Source organism: Ursus arctos, unplaced genomic scaffold, assembly GCF_023065955.2.
Source record: "Ursus arctos isolate Adak ecotype North America unplaced genomic scaffold, UrsArc2.0 scaffold_10, whole genome shotgun sequence".
Lineage (NCBI taxonomy): Eukaryota > Metazoa > Chordata > Mammalia > Carnivora > Ursidae > Ursus > Ursus arctos.
In genome coordinates this window covers 78,855,482-78,880,683 of record NW_026622764.1, presented here as the reverse complement: position 1 = coordinate 78,880,683, position 25,202 = coordinate 78,855,482, and the positions used below count along the sequence as shown (strand labels likewise).

At 44.2% G+C, this 25,202-nt stretch overlaps 1 protein-coding gene across 2 annotated transcripts in view; it reads right to left on the bottom strand.

Moving 5' to 3' along the window:
• LOC123000566 (uncharacterized) overlaps positions 1 to 25,202 on the bottom strand; it is a 127,222-nt gene that overhangs the window by 87,021 nt on the left and 14,999 nt on the right. Inside the window, exons 3-4 of one of the 2 annotated variants that reach the window (XM_057309947.1) lie at positions 12,647 to 13,812; positions 807 to 10,489 (exon numbers count right to left, since the gene is read on the bottom strand). The gene's annotated coding sequence lies outside the window, so the exon portion shown is untranslated. The remainder of the gene's footprint in view (positions 1 to 806; positions 10,490 to 12,646; positions 13,813 to 25,202) is intronic. The other variant, XM_057309946.1, reaches the window with a different exon arrangement.

Genomic DNA, 25,202 nt, shown 5'->3' with positions numbered 1-25,202 from the left:
CAAAAGGTGTTAACCCGGAACCAGAATAAAGGAGCGCCATATTCTCTTCCAACTGTGTGATTTGTTTATAGATCTCAGCACCTCTATAACTTTTGATTAAACGAAGTTGTCAAATCCCCTCTTCCACTTACGCATGACATCAGGGACCTCAATAAGATCTAATGGCACTAAATTCATGATGATGGTTCCAAGGTTTGAGATGATTACCTCATTAACCTTTTGGACATGTTTTCGAGAAGATGGCTTTTCTTCTTATCACAGAGACAGAAAACAAGCAGATCAAGATCCTTCCCCAGATGGTAGGTAAGTGGTGATCTCAGAAAAGAAGGGGACGATTGGGAGTGTCTCCAGGGCTCCAAGGAAAGCACTTAGGAAGGTGAGACTGCAACTTGTATGGAAACTTTCTTCATCAGCAAGACCTGATCTGTCTTTGCTAGGACCAGATCCTTGGCTATAGAACACCCAGCACCGTGCTGACAGCTGCTACATGCTCACTAAATGGTGGGTACCTCGATTTATGAGGTAAACCCGCACTAACGCAGGATTCTGCCAACAGAAGCAACCTCTGGTTCAGAGTTTTTGTGTGGGGCGAGGACTTGCAGAACTTTCTAAATCTGTCCTACTAAGGTCTTTTCCCCAAAGAACCAACGGTGTATTTTCTTTTTAAGGATCTGTCTCCAATGTCATAGTCAAGAAGAAGGTATCTTTTCCCCTCAGATGTAAAGACAGAAACCACCAAAAGACGACATCCAAATAAAGGCCTGAACCTCAACCCTGGCGGGAGGTTCAGAACCATGGCAACTTACCACTGTGATGCAAAACCACCGAGGAGATGACAGGGTGTACCATTCTTGTGCCTATCTCACTGGAACCTGCGGCGAAGACGCAGAGGTCAGACGCGTTGCATCCTACCCGCTAGGCCTAGGAATGTGAGCCAAGAAGAACCGTCTGTAAAACAAGCACAGCTTTGAGTTCAGGTCTTAGGGATTGCACTCTGGGAGACACAGAGTCACCCCCAAACTGAAAGTGTGCTCCACACTGCCAGCAGGGAGTGCAGGCTCAAAGAGGTCAAAATCACAGGGTCGCACAAGCTGGGAAAGAATTAGGATTGCTGCGAGCAGACCTTAAACTAATGCATGGTTGGCGGTTTGGCTACCAGGTGTTCCATGATGTCTATTTCAGACCAAAGCAGGAGGATGTGGTCCTGGAGGTGGCCCAGAGGTCAGTGATCATTTGCAACTACTGACAAAAGTCCAAAGTTCATGCTGCTCCCAGAACCAAAACAGAAGATGTGCATCAACCCTATTTCAACTACATTTTGCAGGACTGTCTTAGCAATGCTTACTCCTCCTGGAATCTTCTTTCACATTTGAAATGTGTTCTTATTCATCGACCCCTGGATCTTCAATTATATGGAACTGAAACAGGAGATGTGCATAAATCCTACCTCCTCCGTGTCTTTTCTACTCTATGTGAGTGACTCTCTCAGTCTTACTTCCTTCTTTCACAACTCTGTTTTTAATAGCATCTTAGCAGTATTTCATTCTTAAAGAGAAATCTGTGAGGTTCAACAGGCAAATTGCATTAACACTTGTTGAAAGTCAGCCCTGATCTTTGCCATCTCTAAAGTCTCTATTTGGCTGAAATCGGCCTGTGGTCTTTTCTTGTGAAGATTTGCCTCTCACAGACACCTAAAGTCAAAACACTCATCACCACAACATGCAAATTTAAATTTCTGAGGAGATTTAAAGGGGTTTAAATCCTAACCAGCATTTATGGTACTGACCCAAAGTGCAAGCACTCTAACCACCAGCTTCTAGGGGATTCCAAGATTACTTTGGGTGGCATTCCGATAGGATTTGCCCAATCAGAAAACACTGTCAGTGTCAAAAGTGATGTCTCCAACCTAAATTGCAAGATAAATGGTTTCATAGCTTCAGGGGACCCATTTTGAGGCACAGAAATATCAGGCATGTTTGCAGTGTGTGCTAATCCAGACGGGTGATGCCTTTCAGTTACACGGATCTGTGATAGTTTCTTAGATGAAAGAAGGCCGCAGCGATCATCGCACACTTGCTGGCTTAGCATCTACTCTTTTTTTTTCATGTATTTTTATTACTATGATATATGAGTCACCATACAGCACATCATTAGCTTCTGATGTAGTGTCCCATGATTCACTGATTGTGTATAACACCCAGTGCTCCACGCAACACGTGCCCTCCTTAATACCCTTCACCCAGCTAGCCCATCCCCCCACCCCCTTCCTCTCTAAAACCCTCAGTTTGTTTCCCTGGGTCCAGAGTCTCTCACGGTTCCTCTCTCCCTCTGTTATCCGTCCCCCTTCCTCTTTCCCTTCCTTCTCCTAATGATCTCCCTGCTACTCCTTATGTTCCACAAATAAGTGAAACCATGTAATTGTCTTTCTCTGCTTGACTTACTTCACATAGCATCTATTCCAACTAAGCTCAGCAAGAACAGTAATGGACCATATACATTTGTAAACCTTGCTTTGCCAGAACTTTCCGTAAGGAATCTTCTAGATTGAACTGACAATCGTGTCTTGAGGCCAGAGGCCAAGCCAAATACTCACAACAGACTTGCCTGCAGTACCTGCAGATTTGGGTCAATTCTTCTTTTTGAGATCCCCAAACTATCCTGAGGTTCCGATACCCGCCAGGAAGTAACACTCTTTACTCATCTGGCAAGGCTCCCGGGAACTCTGTAAGCAAGGTTATCAGGCCAATGTTTCCAAGGGGCTCCATCAAGTCAACCTGATATCCTTCAACTTGTCTGGTCATATCAGGGTCTATATGCATGTCTCTCTCTCTCCAACAGGACACTTCATCAACGCCTTGGTAAAATAACTAAAGTTTCCAGGAGTGACCTGTTGCAAGGAAAACAGACTTGTGTTGAACTTAGGCAAATAATCAAAATTACCTTGAGAGAAAGAATACTCACTGAGAGCTGCTGAATTCTGGAGGAGTCAGGTAGGGAGAAAAGGGAAATGTTTCCACTTGTTCACAAAAACATATTTTATCCTATCTCCCTATATCATGGATATTTTAAGATAAAGTTTCCTTAAATCTGGAAGAACACATATTAAAGAACTAGCAATGTTTCAAACAAGAGTCACAAAACTATCATCATCGTTCTCAATTCTTTCTGTCCCATAGTATTAATTCTTGTTCTGTTTGAATGCAACAAAAACGGCTCCATTAGTTCTGGAAATTCTTACCCAGTTTAGTTTCAGGATTTTAAAGAGCAGAACTTATATTTGTCAAAACTTCCTTTCATGAATCTCCTTGAGGATGAAACACATTCGACAAGGGCATAAATGACAAAAGAATCACAAATGTACATGGTTCAAGATCTGATGAGAGCTCATTACAACGCACTTGACAAGGAAATCCCGTTACTTCTGTGACACAGAACATTTCAATAATTAGCATATCGAGTGAGGACCTTATACTGAGACATATTAAAGCTTGAGGGATTCACATAATTCCTACAACAATTATAACATTTACCCATACAACAGAACCCATGGTTTCCCATCATTTATTTGACAAAGCTTCCCAAGTGACTTAACATACCAAGGAAGCCTAAGTAGTAAAATGAAAAGAACAGAAAAGCAAAGTCTCCACTTACAATTTAAATCCCAGGCAATTTGTTTAAAAATTCAGAATGTTTTAAAGCATAGGCCTAAATAGATATATGGATCATGACAAAACTCACTATTTAAACTTAACCAAGGAGGCCAAAAGAGATTTTAGGGAAGATTATGGAATCTTTAGCAAAACTTAGCTTCTTTCAAATTGAGACATTTCAGTCCTCTTAAGTCATCAAAAACCTGATAAAGACAAAACATAGAAACTTTGCTTTTCTGCAAATGTAAAGAAAACACATAATAATAATAGTAATAACATCTTTGTTTACATCTCCCTCTTTTTAATCTTTCATCTTTTTTTTTTTACGATATGTTAGTCACCATACTGTACATCATTCAGTTTTGATGTAGTGTCCCATGATTCATTGTTTGCATATAACAACCAGTGCTCCATGCAATACGTGCCCTTCTTAATACCCTTCACCGGTCTAACCCATTTTCCCACCGCCCTCCCCTCTACAACCCTCCTTTGCCTCCCTGAGTCCATAGTCTTTCACTTATTTGTGGAACATAAGGAATAGCAGGGAGATCCTTAGGAGAAGGAAGAGAAAAATGAACGGGGGTGGGGGGGTGGGGGGGGAAACAGAGCGGGAGATGAACCATGAGAGACTATGGACTCCGGGATACAACTCTTTCATCAAGAGCAGACCAACAATCCAGGAAAACTTTGTCCTTTTAACAGAGAGAAAAGAAGCAGAATTTCAGACTTATACCATTGTACCTATAAAATCCATTCATTTCAATCTTAGTCCCGACCATAAATAAAAGTTTTTTCCGAAGTTTCTCTTCACAAACTTCCTACACCTTTCTTTTTCATTCAGATTTTGTCCTAAGACTTTTCTCTCTGAATAAACAGTCTTTATTTAGTACAAAATAACAAAATTACTTTTTTTTCTTTCCTGAACAAAAATGTATTCTCATTCCTTATAGTGCCCTTATCAAAAATACAGCTTAACGTTTCTTGCATACACAGTTGCTTCCCCTATCATTTCCAGCAATCTCAATGTACACTTAGCAGAATTTTAACTTTTACAAACCTTTACCTCCAGTGAAAACTAAGGAGTAACCAATCCTGAACTGTTATACCAGAATTCTTTAGATTGGCATTGTATTATTAAAATACCATATTAAAAGGGAACAATGAAGCAAAGAGAGAGCCCAGAAGGAACACAGATCAGAAAGGAACAGAGCCAATATACAGAAACAGGGACTTTACAAGCAATACAATGGCAGTAAATTCACAGCTCTCAGTAGTTACTCTGAATGTAAATAGGCTCAATGGCCCAATCCAAAGACAGGAGCCTATCAGATTAGATAAAAAGCAAGACCCATCAACATGCTTTCCTTTTTTTTTTTAAATAATCGTATTTTTTTTATTATATTATGTCAGTCACCATACAGTACATCCCTAGTTTTTGATGTAATGTTCCATGATTCATTACTTGCCTATAACACCCAGTGCACCACGCAATACATGCCCTCCTTAATACCCATCGCCAGCCTATCCCATTCCCCCCCTCCCCGAAACCCTCAGTTTGTTTCCCAGAGTCCATAGTCTCTCATGGTTCATTCCCCCTTCTGTTTACCCCCCCCTTCTCCTTCCCATTCTTCTGCTACCGATCTTCCTACTTCTTATGTTCCATAAATGAGTGATAATGCTAAGCGAAATAAGTCAAGCAGAGAAAGACAATTACCATCAACATGCTTTCTGCAAGAGACTCCTTTTAGACCCAGAGACACCTGCAAATTTGAAGTGAGGGGATGGAAAATCATTCATCATGCTAATTGACGTCAAAAGAAAGCTGGGGTGGCAATCCACATACCAGACAAATGAAATTTTCAACCAAAGACTCTAAAATAAGAGGTGAGGAAGGACATAATATTCTACTTAAAGGGTCTATCCAACACAATCTAACAATTGTAAATATTTACGCCCCTAACACAGGAGCACCAATTAATCTGAGCTAATTAATAACAAAATTAAAGAAACACATCGAAAATAATACAATAATACTAGGGGACTTTAACACTCCACTCACTGCAATGGAGAGATCATTTGGCAGAGAATCAACAAGGAAACAAGGACTCTGAAGGACACACTGGACCAGATGGACACCGATCCCAAAGCAAGGTGGAAAATCCCTCCCTTGACATTCACACCACAGAACTCTAACTGGGAAAATGCTTCACAAGGAATTGTTCTCTTGGTTGTGCAATGGACACAGGAGCTGGGACACTGGCAATTGTTCATTACGAACATACCCAATGGTGAAGTGTTCTGAGAAATGCTGACTGCAACACTGGGGAACAGGTAACAAAGGAAGGAGGCAAGCTCACTTCAACAGATCAGTACTTCCAAACATGTCAGCACTACTGAGGGGGATTTCTGTCTGTCCAAATCACGAACACTGCGCTGACTAAAAATTCCCAACGCCGTCCTCGACGAAAGCCCAAATGAACAAGAATAAGGAGAGCATGGACTAATGCCAGGTGATTGTGTATTTCGCAAGAGACTCCAAATTAAAGACTCTCTAGAATAACCACGACAGAAGGGACCTCATCAGCTACTGTTCATCACTTCCTGTGCCACCAAATTAGAGGGAATAAACCAATGGGTCCATGTTGCTCACTTTTTTTTTTAAAAAGCCACTTTCACTGGAATGGACTTCAACTCCTATGACTGACACCCGGCTCCTCCTGTGGACTGGGCTGTGGTTTGCCAAGCCCTGATCTCCATCAGAGACCTCACCGGCCCCACCTTGCAGGTGTTCCCAGGCCTGCTCTCTCACTGCAAGACCCAGTGACCTGCCTGGGATGTTCCTGGAAACCTCTGCCCCTTAAATTCTCAGATTGTGATCGTAGCGTAAACCAAATCGGACAATGTGCTGTGCTCCGGATTTCAAAATGTTTTCTCAGAAGAGCCATTTTTATCATTCTCTGTCCCCATCAACCCCATATTTTGTAAGATCTTATCCACTTAGATTCAGAGTCACTCAAAGGCAACAGCAAATTCAGAAACCACATTTAGTGGTGCTTGTTCTTGGCATCATGAGAGACAGTCATCAGCAGAGACTACTCAGGAGGCCAGGACAAGTACACGTGATGGGGGGTTGGGAGGGAGAAGAGGGAACAGGGCAGGGGGAGAACCGGCTTCGGTCCCTGTGTTTTCATGTCACAGGTTAGATACGCAAATATTTCCAAAACCTCATTACTAATTTAAAACAAAAACAAAGACAAAAAAATGTAGGACACTTTCCAGTACTACGGAACTCTACACAGATGATGGGACTGACCCAAGGTACAATTTCTTAGCTAAAAGGGCCTAAGTTGTTCCAGAACAAAATGTTGACCACAGTTCTCTTTCAGAGTGAGGGCTCTGAACCAGCGTAGTGGATTTTGATTTGGACGGTGGTACATTTACCTAAAAGCCTACGAGCAGGAAGCGGTTGGCAGTGAAGTCTTGGCGTGGTTGGTGTGCTGCAGTCTGGACTTCTTTGTCTCAGCAGGTGCCGTGGCCCTCCACCTCTGGTTTTTCTGTGGACGTCTGGGTGGACAGGCCCCCACTGGAGGGACCAGTTCTGGCTCGAGGTGCCCTGAGCTGATCGTGCTGGGGACAACAGGAGTCTGCAGACGGCTTCCCCACCCACTTCTCACTTACATCTCAAAACAGCTTAGTGCGATATTATAAAAAATTAACAAATTGGAGAGCAGCAGCAATCCTCCCAAGACGACACGGCTAGGTCACAGCCCACCCGCTTCAATTCACATCTGTGACCAGCGCCCAGGATGCCCGGATAGGATAAGCACTGGGGAGGGGGGCAGTCAGCCTTGATGCCCTGGCATCATTTTTTTCCTCTTCTGTTTGAGAAGATATACTGTGTGCGTGGTGACAAATTCAGACTGTGCCAAGGCTGGAGGTAACCAATGTTACCGAGTTCTTGTCCATCGTTCCAGAGGTGGTCTTTACACATCCTGAGTGTGTGTGTGTGCATTTACACACATGTGTGCACACACTAGACAGAGCACCCGTCTTTTTCCTCCTAAGGGCATAACTTGAGGCTTGCTCTGTGCCTACTGATGTTACTTCAGCTCACACGTTCAAACAGCTGTAGGTTCCAGCGTGTGGACACAGCAGATTTCATTTCCTGTCTCGGGGGGACTGGGGACATCCGTGCTACAGGTGGCACTGGGCCAGAGGGCCTTGTGTCCAGGCCCACGCGGGGGGCGCATGGCCCTAGTGAGGTGGATGATGAACCTCTCTAGCAGACATGTCCATGGAGGCCTTCTGAGGGGCTCGTTTGGGTCTCTGTCTGGTTTCTGTCACACCTCATCTCTGGAGCAGCCAGTCCCCAATCTTTTGGCCCTGAACGTTCTTGGGAAAAAATGTTCCCTAAGACAGAGGGAGCACAGGACTCCCAGCTGTAGGCTCTGGGCTTCGCCCAGCTGAATGTGATTTTGTTCTTGGGCTCTCTTTAGGGACCCCACTGGGCCCCCCCAAGTCATCAGGGTGATTATGACCTCCGCTGGATGTCTCAAAAATATGCATTTTTTTACCTGGCTCACATACAACTCCATAATGTAGTGGTTTGTTCAATGACTGTAGAGTATGGTCTCATCTGAGGAGAAGCAGGACATTTTAAGACCGCAGAGCCCAAAATTAACAGCCTGGAATTTTTGCCCATGCTCTCTGTTGACTGACTTAAGCCATTACACGGAAAGACATTTTGGCAAGTCCTGAACTACTTGTACAAGAGAAGCCACAGACATGATCAGACCATTTAACAAGAGGCATCTGGCCACCCGAACATTTTAGGAAATGGTCTCTATCATTAGTAGGATTGCAAACCCTTCCAGACAACCCAAACACAGTGACTGAGAACAGTTCCACCTCGACACAGAACCAAACCCTTAAAACCCACTATGAACGTCACAGAAGCTGGCAACTACTGCATCAAATTTCGGTTTTCTGGGTTAACATCCTGAGGCCTTGTCACCAACCTCCAAACCTCTTCTCGCTTTGCCTTTTCATGGTGCTGTGGGGCTTGGTGCCCGAGGTAAGAACCAGGGTGAACAGAGCCTGGGCAGAATCACCTCAGATGCTCAGGAGGTGGAGGCCAAGGGGTCAAGAGTCAGCTCAGACCCTCTGGCGTCTCTCTCCTACAGGCAGACGTCCCGTGAGGTGCACTGGCGGGGCTGACAGGGGACGTCCCAGCCTTCTGCTCGGGGTAAGAGCTGCGGCTGTGAGCAGGAGGGCCTGCAAGCTGGAAGGTGAGTGGGCAGGAAGGCTCTGGCTCTGAGTGCTCATGGGCATGAGTCAACACCAAATACTCTGGCAGGGTGCACGTAGCAATGCTGACCTCCAGAGCTGGGCCCCCAACAGGCTGTAGCCATTTAGAATCAGTTTATGATTTCCAATGAGGTTTTTTTTTTTTTTTTTTTTTTTTTTTTTGGTTCCCCAAATACCTCAATTTACAAAAAGCACACATTGGGCTTCCATCCATAGCCAACAGCAAATAAGGCCCTGCCTTGGTTGGACAATCTTTTCTGGAACGACCCACCGTTTGTCTTATCCATAAGCCCTGTGCCACCATCTTTCTCCTGAGCCCAGGCAGCAGTGTGGGTGCTACTCCCCGGCCTGAGGGCCCTAACCCGGGCTGGGCTCCTGAAGCCTCTGCAGCCCCACAAGCTGGACCCTTTTGGGATGCCACACTGCCGTCCCGCAGAGCTCAGTCCCTAGAGCGAGGAAGGTCACCCCCCTGCCCCCAGGTGCAAGAAGCAGGGTTCTCCGCCGCATGGAGGTATATGGTCTCAGGCTAACCTACGCAAATGGAACTCATGCACAGAACCACCGGAGCTTGCCCCGTTCGCAGGAACAGTTTGGGAAACTGGCAAAAAACCAGGCGATCTCTCAGAAGGCAATCAGAGGTGCTCCCAGCTTGCCCGTCTGCAGCTGGAGACTCACGCTGCCAGGAGGCAGCAGCCACACCACCCCCGGGGCCTAGGCTGGGCACTTGTCGCCTAGGAGGCTGCCCTGTAAAGTGTGGCCTTGAGGAGAGATGATGCCCCAGAGGCGGTGAGGGCACAGGTGTGCAGGGAAAGGCAGCCAATGCGTGAACGACCCCTCTGCATAGTCTTGGCCAGAGGCCCCAGCTCTGCTCAGAGGCGCTTTTGCAAGGGTCGCGCCAGAGGCTCAAGCCCCCAAGAGGGGCTCAGGTCCCCATTATCCTGTGGATGGGGTACCAGTGAAGGAGAAGAGGACCCAGAGCCCCAGGTTCCTTCAGTGGAATCCTAACCGGTACAGATGTAGGTCCCCACCGTTTCTGTGCCCACTGATGTTCACTCTGGGCCTTCTGAGGCTGGGCTCTGTAGGACTCAGGGTGCAGGAATCCCCCAGTGTGTTGTGTTCCTCTCCTGCCCCTTCCCTGAGCCCAGGGCTGTCCTCAAGGAGTAAGGAACTGCATTCAGGACTCCGAGGCTGGGACTCTCACCCATGCTGCTTTTCCAGCCTGGGGCAGTTCACCTGGCTGGTGAGCCGAGTCTCATTGCCAGGCAGCGGGCATGAACATGGCGCTCTGCGCGGTGACCACATTGTGCAGGTGTGGCCCTGCCTCCCTATGTGCCACTGCCTTGTACCTGTACCGGGCTTGCCCGCCCAGGGCCTGCTGCTTCCACAAGTTGTAGTAGGTAGGGTGAGGAGTAGTGGCGCCTGGAGCTTAGCAGCCTCGACGACAAGCACCACCACGGGCACACTAGCCGGGCTCTCACCAGTGATGTCGTACGTCATCCGGATGAGCTCACAGTGCTGCTATTTCTTCACACCTACAGGTTTCGGAAGGAAACAGGGGTCAGCTGGCCCAGGACCACCTCCCTCTCTTGGAACCACACCGAGGGGCTGCGGGGCAGGCCGTGGGTGTCACCAGAGGGTCTCTGGAACGTTCTCCTCCTCCTTCCCTGACCCCAGCGTAACAGCCACCCTGCGCTGCAGTGCACCTGTCCCATTCTCCGCTCACAGGAAAGGTGGCAGCAGGCCGCCTATAAGGCCACCTTAACTAACACTTAAATAAAAATCTGAAAAGAAATAACAAAGAAAAACCTATGGACAATACATTAAGAGCAACGTCTATTTACTGAAAAAACCCACGTAATAAGCAGACTGCCCAGTTCAGACCCACGTTGGCCAAGCGTCAACTGCAGTACTGGAAATCCTAGCCAGAGCAATTACACAAGAAAAATAAATCAATAAAAGGCATCCAAACAGGAAAACAAGAAGTGAAGGTCACTCTTTTCAGAAGACATGATATTATACATAGAAAACCCTAAACACAACCACAAAAAAAACCTATTGAACAAATTCAGTAAAGTGGCACAGTACAAAATGCATAAAAATCTGTGCTCCCTCGTTTCAAACTCTATTACAAAGCTCTACTGATTGCTGGCATATTGGCATCAAAGCAGACACACAGATCACCAGAACAGATGACAGAGCCCAGAAGTAAACCCACACATCTACGGTCCAGTACCAAGGAGCCAAGAATATACAAGGGGGAAAGGACAGTCCCTTTACTAAGCAGTGCTGGAAAAACTGAATAGACCCATGCAAAACAATGAATCCGTACCACTACCTTACACTTGACACAAACATTAACTCAAAATGAATTCAAGATTTGAATATAAGACCTGAAACCTTACAACTCTTCGCAGGAAACATAGGGACAAAGCTGCCCAATGTAGCTCCCAGGAGCGATTTTCTTTTTTTTTTTTTTGGATCATGTTCCAAAAGCCAAGGCAATAAAAGCAAAAGTAAATAAGCGAAGCTACAAGAAACTAAAAAGCTCCTGCCCAACCATGAAAATCACCAACTAAATAAAGAGGCAACCTACTGGCTGGGAGAAAAGACTTGCTACTCATAAATCTGATAAAAGGTGACTTTCCAATATATAGACTGAATTCCTACAACTCAATCACAACAACAAAAAACAAACAAAGTGGGAGGATTTTCCAAACGGACATTATGCAGAGAAGACACAGAGACATCAACAGTTCCGTGAAAAGATGCTCCACATCAATAATCATCAGGGAAATGCAAGTCGAAACAACACTGAGGTATCGCCTCACGCTGCTTAGAAGGCTCAGTATCAAAAAGACAGAAATAACAAACGTTAGCTAAGATGTGAAGGAAAGGGATCCCTGGTGCACTGTTGGTGGGTACATAAGTAGGTGCACACGCTGTGGAAAACAGTATGCATCCTCCGCAAACGAAAGAAAAATTAAAAAGAGAACTATCCTACAATCCAGTAACTTCTCTTCTTAGCTTTTACTGGAACAAAATGAAAATACCTATTTGAAAACATATTTATACCTGCATCTTCACTGCAACATTAATCATATGTAATTAATTTAACATATAAAGCATCATATTGAAGTATACAATATATAAAACATCTACAAAACAAATTATAATACAAGACTGTATATACCTAACATAACTTAGAGGAGCCAAGAGAGAAGAATAACCTACAAGACCATGTCCGTGGAGAAATAGATCCATGAAGAGCCCCTTCCAACCCAACCCATCTCCCCACCACCCAAGCAACAGCCTTTCCTGCTGTGGCCACCACTGAACATACCGCCCACGCCCTCTTCCATCTCTGCCTAGGACCAGACTGCTGCTGCCCTCGCCACCCTGTGACAACTCACAATCCTCGCCCTCACCGCCGCCTGGAACTCAGAGCCCTAACCAACCATGCCATCCTCTTCCCCGCCAGGGAACCCACGACTCCATGGCCCTGGACGTCACTGCACACCTACAATGCAGGTGTCGCTGCCACAAGGGCCCCTGACCTCACTGACGCGCCACCACCGTCAACACCACGTAAATCAACACCCGCGCCACAGCACGACCACGGAACTCCCCGCAGCTGCCTTCACCACCCTCACCGCCCCTTGCATGGCAGCCCATGCCAATTGGGAACTCACCGTCGCCCTCGTTGCCGCTGCCTCCACAGCCGCTGCAGCCACCTCCAGCACCGAGGCCGAATCCGTTGATGCCGCCTCCAGCGATGCCTCCAGCGATGCCACCTTCAACGCCGGAGGCGGCGCACCACTGACGTCAAAGGGAGGCGCCGCCTCCGGCGCCGCCGAAGCTGGGGCTGCCTCCAACACCGAGACCTCTTCAGTCGATGCCCCTCCAGTAACACCGCCTGTGCTGCCTCCAGGGACGCCGCCGCTCTCGCTGACTCCGTCAAAGTCCAGGACACCTCCAGCGCCGCTGCCGATGACTCCATCAACGCTGCCGAAGACTCCAGCGCTGGTATCGACGTCCATACCGGAGTCCACGCAGCACCGAAGTGAAGAGAAGTGTCCAGCCTGCGGGGCCCCGCCCCCAGCCTGCGGGGCCCCGCCCCCAGCCTGCGGGGCCCCGCCCCCAGCCTGCGGGGCCTCCATAGTCGCCCTTGCTGCCTCCTGTGCCAGGGGTGTCGCCTCCAGAAAGAGCGGTGCCCCGGAGCTTCCAGCTGGGGCGCTGCAGCGGGCACCTCTGGCAGGGACGCTGCATCTTGTGGTCGCCCCTGCCGCCTCCAGAGTGAAGGGTGCCTCCTGCACTGCAGCGGGCGCCGGCCCCAGGAAGGACGCTGATGCAGGTGTCGCCTCCAGTAGGAGCGCCGCTGCCTGCAGCTCCGGCAAGGGCGCTGCTTCCATGGTCTGGCGCCGCCACAGCATTGCCTCAGTGGTCGCTGTAGGCCTCCAGCCCAGTGGGCACTGCCGCTGGTGCCTGCAGCAGGGGTACTGCCTCCGTGGACGCCCCTGCTGTCTCCAGTCGGGGGGGGGGGACCCGGACCCGCCTCCAGCAGGGGCGCACTCCCTGCATGCCCCTGCTCCCTTCACTGCTGCGGAGGCCGACTCCAGCGTGCAGGTGCTGCCTCTTGCATGTGGGCGCTGCCTCCAGCAAGTCGCCGCCACCATTTTTTAACTCTCATTTTAAGTTGCAAACAGTCTCAACTCAGCAGACAATGAACAGTATGAAAATGCTTTTTTTCCTTCCTAACCAAGTTGTGGTTAAATATGTGAAGAGGTTGTTGATCTTCTTTTTCCATGCTTATTTCCCCTTCACTACAAAATGCCATTTTCACATTCCTGGTGAAAGCCTGGAGAGGGACCAGAGGTAGGGATACAAGAAAGTTCTTTATTGACTGCTATTTTTAATTCTAATTTGTGATCTCAGGGCCTGACCAAAACGTAAATCTGTCTCCCCTAAGGTCTTCAGAGAACTTAACAATACTGTTGGTCTTTTCGCTGTTACTACCCTAGAACAGGTTGTATGTGGTTTTTATATCTATTTGTTGGTGATTGTCTCTCAGGATCAGATGATCACCAGTCAAGCTCAACCTAAGTGATTCCCACGTAGTGCCTTCCTCTCTCCCGGAGGTTGTCTTTGGACCGTAGGAACCTCTAAGGCAAACTTTACCTTACATTCAGCGGAAGTTCAGTTACTTCACAACAAAGTCTTGTGCCCCTCCCCCCTTCTATCTGTGTATCTTTCCTGCTGCCTGAGGAAACAGGCTCTTGCCTTCAGGCTCCTCAGCCATATGTCAGATACGAGTATGCCCCCCAAAATCCAAAGGATATATATTAAGCTCTTCTATTTATCCCACGGAAACCCAACCTCTTATCTTGGAGACAAGAGCATCCTACCCATTCCCCTTGCTTTTGTTGGAAGGTTGGATAGGCAAGTATTAATGAACAGACAATCCTCTTTACAAATGCTCTTTCCCCTTAGTTTCTAATATTTAGTATGGGTGCGGCTGGACCATCCCTGGGCTCTGTGGTCCTTGAGTCAATGGTTTCTGTTGTGATTTTGTCTATAATACCATCGACTATAAATATATTATTAAAATCTTGGCACCTGAGTGCCTCAGTCGGTTAAGCATCTGACTTTAGCTCAGGTCATGATCTCAGGGTCCTGGGATTGAGCCCCATGATGGGCTCCCCACTCAGTGGGGTGTCTGCTTGTCCCTCTCCCTCTGTCCCCTCCCCGACCTGTGCATCCCCTCTCTCTCTCAAATAAATAAAATCTCTTCAAAAAAAAAAATCTATGCCATGGGCCCATGTGATATATTATCATTCATCAATGAAGATGGAGAATAATGAGTACAGAAAAAAAACCCTTACATTTTGTTAATTGTCCAATCACAGAATGTGAATACCAAATGCAATATTAAGGCACCATCTTTTCCTCTTCAGATCCTCTGACCCAGACATTCATTACCTTTTCATGTCCTTTTTTGCCAAATGCACCATTCCTGGTTAATTTCATATCTTCCATCCAAAGAAAAAGGTAGCAATACTGTTATTTTACAGAATCTTCTGAGTCTTTGGAATGTCCATTTAGAAACAACATATATCTTCTTACCTCTAAATTTTCCTAATACCATGTATTTCATCCTAGTTTTATCATTTATACGTGATGCTGCTTCAGTCATCTTGCTTCCCATGGATACCGTACCTGGACACCAGAGGGGAACTTAAACATTTTTGAGGAAGATATCCCAAGTGTGGAGATCCTGTATTGTTCCCTGGGGCTGCTATAAATAAAGTACCACAGAATGTGTGGCTTAAAATGTCAGAAAAACTATTCTATCAGTTCTACAATCTAGAAACCTGAAATCAAGGTGTCGGCAGGGCCATCCTTCCTCTGACGGCTCTAGAGTGGAATTATGGCCTCTTTTAGCTTTCGGTGGTTGCTGGCAATCCTTGATGTTCCTTGTCTGGTAGACACTTCACACCAATCTCTGCCTATGTCTTCACATGGCCTTTTGTCTCTGTGTCCAAATCTGTATCTTGTTATAAGACTGCCATATACACTGGATTTAGGGGCACACCCTATTTCGGTATGACCTCATCTCAACTTCATTACATTAGCAAAGACCCTCTTTACAAATAAGATTATATACTGAGGTTCTGGGCAGACAAATTGTTTTTTGGTGTCAGGGGAAGCTATTCAAACCAGTGCAATCTCTGAGGCATAGAGACCTAGATAAAGACCCCACCTGCCAGGGTCTAAGGACAGCATCTGGACGTGAGACAATGAGTTGCATAAAGGCTTTTGGGGTATTTCCTTTATAAAATCAGCCTAATGTCATCTGACGCATATTCATTTTACCTTGTTGCTATACTCAAAACATCCAATTAAATATTGTGTTAAAAGCATATCTGTTGAACAAAATAAAAATTATTTTAAAAAAAGCATATCTGTTGGGCCAATAATGAACTTGGAATCATGTCAAGAAAATAATGTCTAGGGGTGCCTGGGTGGCACAGCAGTTGGGCGTCTGCCTTTGGCTCAGGGCGTGATCCCCACGTTATTGGATCGAGCCCCACATCGGGCTCCTCCCTGTGAGCCTGCTTCTTCCTCTCCCTCTCCCCCTGCTTGTGTTCCCTCTCTCACTGCCTGTCTCTATCTCTGTCAAATAAATAAATAAAATCTTAAAAAAAAAAAAAGAAAATAATGTCTGTATAAATAAACAGGAAGTAAATATATAAGCTATAATAAATAACATGGTCAAGTAATATAATAAAAAGTTGTAATAACAACATATGACAATACATGCCTTACAGTTAAGGTAGCAGCTGATGGTTGCACCACTGCATATATGAAAAACCACTTTTTATTTTAAAAGGGTGAATTTTGTGATACATGAATTTCATCTCAATAAAGTTGTTTTTAAAAATGGTGCAAGAATCATTCTGAGATGAGGTTAATTGAAGCCCACCTTTGGGATTAAATCCACTTTAAGATGTCTTCAAGAAATTGAAAAGTGTAAATTGGAATTTGTAAATTAGTTTTTAAAATATCTGTATCCTAAGGACTGTGTGCGTGTGCATGCATGTGTGTGTGTGTGAAAATTTTTTTAGAAGTAAGTTTCATATCTAAAAGGCTATTATTTGATTTCATACAAATACTGACATAAATTTTTATCCATTAATTAAAATAACAACTCTCAACTTATATAATATCATAGGCTGACTGGGACCATGAATCTTCACGTTATCAAAGTTCAGCAGCCCAATTCTTCACAGGACACTGGACTGAAACCATATTTTGCTTCCATCAAGAAAACATATTGCTAACTAGTTGAGGAGAGATACAGGCAGGGTAGAGAGGGCATTGTTATTAGGTTGTAATATATTTAACATCTCTATTAATCATTGAACGGGGAAAGAGATGCAAGCTAATGAAACTTAAATCACAATAAATTGTCAAGTGTTTTAACACCAATTAGTACAGAAATGATAAAAAGGGACCTTCAGTGATTAAAGGACAACCACAAAATGAGATCCAACTTGGAAAGCATAATATGGTTGGCAAGTAGCCCTTGGGAATAAAAGCAAAAACGTGTAACTGTTTTCAAGGTCACCATTCTAAAGACACATGAAAGATATTTAGTGAAAGTGAAATTCAGTGAAGTTCTTACTTTTTGCATTATTGATTTCAATGTCAGTTTTTGTACTTTAATTTGGTTTCACTTTTAGCTTTCAGTAGAACCCCTTTTCTTACTAGATAGCTTTTGAAATTAGTGGTCAAAAAGCTTGCCTCTGGATTCATATTTTTCTTGCCAGAGGCTAAAAATTTGAGGATGGTAGGGAAAGAGAATGAAAAGGTTGAAAAAAGAGAAAAAGAAAAAGAAAAGAAATTGAAGAGGATTCCAAGTAAGTCCTTCATTAACCCCTGTATAGAAATTAAAATAAAAATGTATAAATATTCAATAAAATCTTTGGAGGCAGTTTGTCCTACAATGGGTTAAGAGAAGTTTTTTATTAGAGATCTCAAGAAATGAGCTTTCATTAGTTTACTAACCAATTCCTAATGGTTTTGCAAACTACTCAGAGTGGATCTAGATGTAAAATTTTAATACGATATCTTCGGTTAATAAAAACAATGCTAATTATTTGACACAGAGAGAGAGAGCATAATAAACATAACCCAAAACAGGAACATTTGAGGATACAGTATCTCACAAGATATAAAAAACAAAAGAACAGGCCCACAACGGAGTCACTTATGCTAAGCCCCACAGTCACCAAACCAAGACTTAATTTAATTTATGGTTTGAGCTCTCCCAGAAATGGATGATCAAACCAGGCAATTAGGAGCTACCTAATCAGCACTAGTGAGGTAATCTGCCTGATAGAACCCTGAGTGCCCTACAGGAACGTGACCTTGCCACAACCAATCCACTTTTTGTTATCTTATACAGCTCTTCAGAGTTCTTTTCTAACTGCTAGATGGGATGCTGCCAGAATCACAAATCATTCAATAAAGCCAATAGATCTTTAAAATTTACTCAGCTGAATTATTTTTAACACAAGTAACTCCTACAATATGTGAAGAATGAGTACCTTTTCATGTAGTCATTTCAATGTGATTTTAATCACTACCCTTTGGAAGGGCTTCAAATTTTAAACTTTATACTTTCATCACATATTTTGCCATAAACATATAAAGAAAAAGAGCTAATTTCAAGATAGAGCTTGCGTTTGTATGCCAAAAATCTTATCTCTGTGGTTAACAATTTCATGCCTTACATGTCTGAGATGACAAGCCTCAAGAATAATTTTTAAACCTACGATGATAAAACTTATCACATATACGACATGTACCATTTTTTCACATCTGAATATTTTATATTTGATAGTTTCGGAAAACTAACATCTTTGTAAAGATTATACAGTAATTATTTCATCTTCAGAGTATAGACACCTTTTAGAAATCGTAAACTAATATTTTATAGGAAAAAAATTACAAACAAAGAATAAAATAAACTTTTCTTATACTAATCGACTTCAACAGCACTCCTATTTTACTTCTTTGCACAAAGCGTTAATTACTTTCAAAAGTGAGAATAATTTCACTGGCATCAAAGGTACTCCGGTAAAATATTCAAATGGTTGAAAGAGGAGAAGTTATTTTTTTTTAAAGATTTTATTTATTTATTTGACAGAGATAGAGACAGCCAGCGAGAGAGGGAACACAAGCAGGAGGAGTGGGAGAGGAAGAAGCAGGCTCATAGCGGAGGAGCCTGATGTGGGGCTCGATCCCGGAACGCCAGGATCACGCCCTGAGCCGAAGGCAGGTGCCTAAACGCTGTGCCACCCAGGCGCCCCAGAGGAGAAGTTATTTTGAACTGTCTTACAGGACTCTGTTAAATTACTGACTTTTGTAATTTAGAAAAACACAAATGTACAGTGAACGTGTGTTGTAAAATTGAGTAACAGCTGCATCCAAAATCAGTCCACAGTGGGCCTGATTTACATCAACTTCGGGATCCCCTGCATATCTTTACTGTCTATGGTCCTCACTTTGAAGCTAATGACAGCATGAGAGCAAAGGAGAAATAAAATGAGAATAAGAAGTACTGCATTTTTCAAAGACAGCAGCAGATGGGTAATCTGTATTTATAGCCATTTACCCCAAAATACACCTGGCCACACAATGAATTTTATAAACGGAAATTATTTTTGAATAATAATTTAACATTAGATAATGTCTATTCTGCACTTTTGGAAGTTTAAAGCTTAATATACACTTTTGCCATAAGAATGGATGGATCCCTAAGACAATGTCAATTATATCCAAAAAAAAAAAAAGGAGAAGAATGGCTATGAAATAAAACAAAACAGAAAGAATGGACTGTAGGCAGGCAGAATTGTGCTTAGGCTCTAAATTCTCCATTTGTCCCACTCCTCCTATTTCTACAAGCATTCCTTCAGTTTTGTCCATACTGACATCAAAATGTGTCCTAGCTTAATCTTTTCTTAAATTGTAAGTTTATTTCGGCTAATTCTAGAAGATGACTCTGTGTAATATCATGGTAAGATATTTATTGGTCTCATCTCCTCCCATAAGCACATTTTGGAATGAATCTAGGCATCTTCTGAGTGTGTGATCAAAAATACTGGTATTTGAGGAGGAGTTAAGATGGCGGAGGAGTAGGAGACACCGTTTTCAGCCAGTCCTCCGAGTCGAGCTGGATAGGTACCAGACGAGCCTAAACAACCACGGAACCAGCCTGAGACGCAGGAAGACGCATCTGGATCTCTACAAATGAACATCTCCAGCGCTGAGTATTGAGGTATGAAGCGGGGAGCCATGAAACTGTGCACAGATATCGGAAGAGAAACGGAAGGGGGAGGGAGCCGCCGCGTTCGGGCGCCAGGAAGCGGTAGCCACTTGCACGGGAGAGCGGGCGGGGCTTGTGGACGGCACCGCAAAACAGCAGACTGAGACCGTGAGCCGGGAGCGCGCGCCACCAGGCATCTCATGGAACACCGGAATCCTGGTGCACTCACTAGATTCAGACTGAGACCGGGAGCTTCCGGAGCGCGCGCGGGGCGGCTGGCGGCTGGCGGCGTTAGAAACACAAAGGACAGAGACGCGCTGGCCCTGGAAGTGAGGGCGGGGACGCCGGGTGTGGGGCGCACATCCCGGGATGCTGCAGGGTTGAGCAGCACCAACAGTAACAGAGTTAAAGTGGCCAGAACATTAGTAGAGAACGGGCCGCAATCCTTCTGTTCTGTGACAGAGGCTGAAATTCGGCCGCTGCTGCTCTGACTCTCAGAAGAGGCACACCAAACTGCCAGGGAAAGCCGCCAGGGAACAAAAGCCTGGAAATACCGGCTCAGGGAGTGCCCATCGCCATCCCCCCTCGCATGGGACACGGAGACTCTACCCAAACAGGGTTGCCTGAGTATCGGTGCGGCAGGCCCCTCCCCCAAGAGGCAGGCTGAAAAATCAAGAAGCCCACAACCCGGGCGCCTGGGTGGCGCAGTCATTGAGTGCCTGTCTTCGGCTTAGGGCGTGATCCCGGCGTTCCAGAAAGGAGTCCCTCATCGGGCTCCTCCGCTGGGAGCCTGCTTCTTCCTCTCCCACTCCCCTGCTTCTGTTCCCTCTCTCGCTGGTTGGCTGCCACATAAATAAATAAATAAAATCTTTAAAGAAGAAGCCCACATCCCTAAGATCCCTATAAAACAAGGGGCACGGCCTGGGACCCAGTCAATAATTTGGGCTCTGGAAACCCCGCAACCTCTCCTCATCAAAATGACAAGAAGGAGAAGCCCCCCCCAGCAAAGAAAAGACAGTGAGTCTGTGGCCTCTGCCACAGAAATAATGGATATGGATGTAACCAAATTATCAGAAATGGAATTCAGAGTAACGATGGTCAAAATGATGAGTACAATTGAAAAAACTATTAACGAAAAGGTTACTGAGAATATAGAATCCCTAAGGACAGAAATGAGAGCGAATCTGACAGAAATTAAAAATTCTATGAGCCAAATGCAGGCAAAACAAGAGGCTCTGACGGCCAGGGTCGCAGAAGCAGAGGAACGGGTTAGTGAATTGGAGGATGGGTTAATAGAGGAAAAAATGAAAATAGAAGATGGCCTTAAAAAAATCCACGCCCACGAATGTAGGTTATGGGAGATTACTGACTCAATGAAACGATCCAATGTTAGAATCATCAGCATCCCCGAGGGGGTGGAGAAAAACAGAGGTCTAGAAGAGATATTTGAACAAATTGTAGCTGAAAACTTCCCTAATCTAGCAAGGGAAACAAACATTCGTGTCCAAGAGGCAGAGAGGACCCCTCCCAAGCTCAACCATGACAGACTTACGCCACGTCACGTCATAGTGCAATTCGCAAATATTAGATGCAAGGATACAGTATTGAAAGTGGCCAGGGCAAAGAAATTTCTCACGTACCAAGGCAAAAGCATCAGAATTACGTCAGACCTGTCTACACAGACCTGGAATGAGAGAAAGGGTTGGGGGAGCATATTTAAAGCTCTTTCAGAGAAAAACATGCAGCCAAGGATCCTTTATCCAGCAAGGCTGTCATTCAGAATTGATGGAGAAATAAAGACATTTCAGAATCGCCAGTCACTAACCAATTTTGTAACCACGAAACCAGCCCTACAGGAGATATTACGGGGGGTTCTATAGAAGTAAAAAGGCCCCAAGAGTGATACAGAACAGAAAGTCACAGCCAATACAAACAAAGACTTTACTGGCAACATGGCATTCTTAAAATCATATCTCTCAGTAATCAGTCTTAATGTAAATGGTTTGAACCATCCCATAAACGCCACAGGTTGCAGATTGGATAAAAAGAAATGACCCATCCATTTGCTGTCTACAAGAGACTCATTTCGAACCCAAAGATGCATTCAGACTGAGAGTAAGGGGATGGAGTACCATCTTTCATGCAAATGGACCTCAAAAGAAAGCTGGGGTAGCAATTCTCATAGCAGGTAAATTGGATTTTAAACTACAGACTATAGTTAGAGACGCAGAAGGGCACTATATTATTATTAAAGGAAGTATTCAACAAGTGGATATGACAATTATAAATATATATGCCCCCAACAGGGGAGCAGCAAGATACACAAGCCAACTCTTAACCAGAATAAAGAGACATATAAATAAAAATACATTAATAGTGAGGGACCTCAACACTCCACTATCAGAAATAGACAGAACACCCTGGCAAACACTAAGCAAAGAATCAAAGGCTTTGAATGCCATACTCGACGAGTTGGACCTCTTAGATATATATAGAACACTACACCCCAGAACCAAAGAATACTCATTCTATTCTAATGCCCATGGAACATTTTCAAGAACAGACCATGTTCTGGGACACAAAACAGGTCTCAGCCGATACCAAAAGACTGAAATTATCCCCTGCATATTCTCAGACCACAACGTTCTGAAATTGGAACTCAACCACAAGGAAAAATTTGGAAGAAACTCAAACACTTGGAGACTAAGAACCATCCTGCTCAGGAATGACTCGATAAACCAGGAAATCAAAAATCAAATTAAACAATTTATGGAGACCAATGAGAATGAAAATACAACAGTCCAAAACCTATGGGATACTGCAAAGGCGGTCCTAAGGGGGAAATACATAGACATCCAAGCCTCACTCAAAAGAATAGAAAAATCTAAAATGCAGTTTTTATATTCTCACCTCAAGAAGCTGGAACAGCAACAGAGGGACAGGCCTAATCCACGCACGAGGAAGCAGTTGACCAAAATTAGAGCTGAAATCAATCAAGCAGAAACCAGAAGTACAGTAGAGCAGATCAACAGGACTAGAAGCTGGTTCTTTGAGAGAATCAATAAAATTGACAGACCACTGGCAAGACTTATCCAAAAGAAAAGAGAAAGGACCCAGATTATTAAAATTATGAATGAAAAAGGAGAGGTCACGACGAACACCATTGAAATTGGAAGGATTATTAGAAGTTTTTATCAACAGCTATATGCCAATAAACTAAGCAATCTGGAAGAGATGGAATCCTTCCTGGAAACCTATAAACTACCAAGATTGAAACAGGAAGAAATTGATTTCTTAAACAGGCCAATTAATTATGAAGATATTGAGTCAGTGATAAACAACCTTCCAAATAACAAAACTCCAGGCCCGGACGGTTTTCCTGGGGAATTCTACCAAACATTCAAAGAAGAAATAATACCTATTCTCCTAAAGCTATTTCAAAAAATAGAAACAGAAGGAAAGCTACCAAACTCATTCTATGAGGCCAATATTACCTTGATCCCCAAACCAGGCAAAGACCCCCTCAAAAAGGAGAATTACAGACCGATTTCCCTAATGAATATGGACGCCAAAATCCTCAACAAGATACTTGCTAATAGAATCCAACAGTTCATTAAAAGGATTATCCACCACGATCAAGTGGGATTCATACCTGGGATGCAAGCGTGGTTCAATATTCGCAAATCAATCAGCGTGATACATCATATCAACAAGAAAAGACTCAGGAACCATATGATCCTCTCAATCCATGCAGAAAAAGCATTTGACAAAATACAGCATCCTCTCCTGATTAAAACCCTTCAGAGTGTAGGAATAGAAGGTACATTTCCCAATCTCATAAAAGCCATCTATGAAAAGCCTACTGCAAATATTATTCTCAATGGGGAAAAGCTGGAAGCCTTTCCCTTAAGATCAGGAACACGACAAGGATGCCCACTCTCGCCACTATTATTCAACATAGTATTAGAAGTCCTTGCAACAGCAATCGGACAACAAAAAGGGATCAAAGGTATTCAAATCGGCAAAGAAGAAGTCAAAATGTCTCTCTTCGCAGATGACATGACACTCTATATGGAAAACCCAAAAGAAGCCACTCCCAAACTATTAGAAGTTATAGAGCAATTCAGTAACGTGGCGGGATACAAAATCAATTCTCAGAAATCAGTTGCATTTCTATACACGAATAACGAGAATGAAGAAAGAGAAATTAGGGAATCCATCCCATTTACAATAGCACCAAAAACCATACGTTACCTTGGAATTAACTTAACCAGAGACGTAAAGGACCTTTATTCTAGAAACTATAAATCACTCTTAAAAGACATTGAGGAAGACATAAAAAGATGGAAAGATATTCCATGCTCATGGATCAGAAGAATTAACATAGTTAAAATGTCCATGCTACCCAGAGCAATCTACACTTTCAATGCTATCCTGATCAAAATACCGAGAACGTTTTTCAAAGAACTGGAACAAATAGTCCTTAAATTTGTATGGAACCAGAAAAGACCCCGAATCTCCAAGGAACTGTTGAAAAGGAAAAACAAAGCTGGGGGCATCACAATGCCGGATTTCGAGCTGTACTACAAAGCTGTGATCACAAAGACAGCATGGTACTGGCACAAAAACAGACACATAGACCAATGGAACAGAATAGAGAGCCCAGAAATGGACCCTCGGCTCTTTGGGCAACTAATATTTGATAAAGCAGGAAAAAACATCCGGTGGGAAAAAGACAGTCTGTTCAATAAATGGTGCTGGGAAAATTGGACAGCTACATGCAAAAGAATGAAACTTGACCACTATCTCACACCATACACAAAAATAAACTCCAAATGGATGAAAGACCTCGATGTGAGACAGGAATCCATCAAAATTCTAGAGGAGAACATAGGCAGCAGCCTCTACGACATCGGCCAAAGCAACCTTTTTCATGACACATCCCCAAAGGCAAGAGAAACAAAAGATAAAATGAATTTATGGGACTTCATCAAGATTAAAAGTTTCTGCACAGCCAAGGAAACAGTCAGAAAAACTAAGAGGCAGCCCACGGAATGGGAGAAGATATTTGCAAATGACACTACAGATAAAGGACTGGTATCCAAGATCTACAAAGAACTTCTCAAACTCAATACACGAGAAACAAATAAACAAATCAAAAAATGGGCAGAAGATATGAACAGACACTTTTCCAATGAAGACATACAAATGGCTAACAGACACATGAAAAAATGTTCAAAATCATTAGCCATCAAGGAAATTCAAATCAAAACCACACTGAGATACCACCTTACGCCAGTTAGAATGGCAAAAATAGACAAGGCAAGAAACAACAATTGTTGGAGAGGATGTGGAGAAAGGGGATCCCTCCTACATTGTTGGTGGGAATGCAAGTTGGTACAGCCACTCTGGAAAAC